The sequence below is a fragment of the Chrysochloris asiatica genome, unplaced genomic scaffold (genome assembly GCF_000296735.1).
Source record: "Chrysochloris asiatica unplaced genomic scaffold, ChrAsi1.0 scaffold00127, whole genome shotgun sequence".
Classification (NCBI taxonomy): domain Eukaryota; kingdom Metazoa; phylum Chordata; class Mammalia; order Afrosoricida; family Chrysochloridae; genus Chrysochloris; species Chrysochloris asiatica.
Window position 1 is genome coordinate 5248678 of NW_006408645.1, and position 2124 is coordinate 5250801.

Genomic DNA, 2124 nt, shown 5'->3' on the forward strand with positions numbered 1-2124 from the left:
TTCTTCTTCTTCTTTTGCTTGTGGTCTGCAGAATGTAAATTGCTTCTTGGAAAGGTAGAAATTTTATATTAGAAAGTTGAGTCTCACTCGCTCTTTATATACTTGTTTGAAGTTTACTTTAAATTTGTTAATGATGGAGAAAAAATGCTTAGTGTATAGTTTTGAAATTTTATGGTTCCTGAAAATGTCACCTTTCTATGTTTTTAAGTCAGTTTCCCTTCCTAATGTCTCTTTCTGATTATTCCAAACTTGATCTTAAAATCCTTGAAGGATGGGAGGAGAAGAGTATAGGACATGAATATTTCTTATGTCTACTTTCCCGATAGAGAAAAGCAATTGTTGAATTGGTCTGATAAAGCTTTTCTTCTCACTTGCAGGGTATCTCCAGCATCCCAAACCACTGAGACAATTCTTCCTGAAATGGTTTTGTTCATGCCATTCTTCTGCTTAAATGAGTTCAACTGTCCTTTCCACTAAGGTAGGTATCATCCATGTTTCAAACTTATGTCACACTATCTTCAAAAGGTCTTGTGTACCTAGTTCATCCTCATATGACGTCACCTGCTTTTGGACCCCTAGACATTTTATGTGCCCACTCCTCACTTATGGACATGGTTAGGTTCCAAAGACCAGGTCACTATGAGAAAATTGGTGTTATATGGAAATGGATGATACCACATCATCTCACCCTTGTAACTATACAGGGACTGTCTTGCTGGGCTCCTGCTGAGGTCACCAGTCACTAAGGGCCACCCCCCAGCAACTCCAGAAGGCCATACCACCTCTCTCTGCCTGAATCATTGACACACTATGCAATTCAAGCTTCATTTCTATATGTAAACGGGGTCTGCCACTAAGGGACTATATCAGGTACCTTGGTATCATTACTGCCAGATGTATGTCATTAATGTGCAAAAGAGTTGGCTAGTATATTTACTATTGCTGTAAATGCAAAATGTCCTAGGAGAGTTAATAAGTGAATATAAGTAGAAGTTTAAGGAGTGTCAACAGATGTCATTACATTTTTCTACTGTGACTATTGTGAGGATACTCAAAGGAAGTTCTATTAGGATCATTGAGAAAAGAAGATATGATTTATTAGTAAAGTCTGCCACAGTTATTAGAAGTGGGAGTGATCCTATGTCTGTCATCCTTGACCTATACTATTCATGTTACAATTCTATAGTTCCTGCCTTGTTTTTTTTTAGTTATCTTTTTAGGAATAGTATTTCTCTTTCCAGCTAGATTGCACACTCACTGAATAAATGGACCATGTAGTTTTCTGCAACCACAGAGTTTATTTTTTGGCACATAGAGTGCAGTTTCTATGATGAATGGTTAATGCCCTGTTGTGGTAGTTGTTAGGTTCTGTTGAGTCAGTGCTAACTCACAGAGACCCTGTGTACAATAGAATGAAACACTGCCCAGGCCAGTACCAGCCTCATCAGTGTTACGTTTGAGTGGATTACTGTAGCCATATGTCAGTCCATCTCCTTAAGAATCACACTCTTTTTCTCTGACCCTTTAATTTACCAAGCATGATGTCCTTTTCCAGGGACTGGTCCCTCCTGATAACTTGTCCAAAGTATGTGAGACAGTCTCTCCATCCTCACTTTTAAAGAGTTTTCTGGCTGTTCTTCTGGAACTACATGGTACTTTCAGTCTTCTCTACTTACACTATAGTTCAAATGCATGAGTTCTTTTCTGGTCTTCCTTAGCATTGTTCGACTTTCACATGTATATGAAGTGATTAAAGATACCATGACTTGGGTCAGGCACACCTTAGTAGACAAAATTATCTATAGGATCCAAAGGCTTCACAATTCTCCAGAGAACTGTTCTTGGAGCTTCTCTTGAGTGATTAATCCATATCAGGAAGAAAGGCAGAATTCAAAGACAGTCATAGTTTCACAATTAATGTTGGAAGACAGAAAGTAAGGCTTCAGTTGACCTAGAAACTTGAAACACACATGGCAGTGGGAATTTCCCCCCATTTTCCACTGCAAACAATGATTTGAGAACAATAGAACAGAATAATTTGCAAAAGAAAACTTTGCCTCTAACTATAGTGTACTTAAAACTCAAATTGGACCTTTTCATGGAAAATCAATTATGAGTTATATT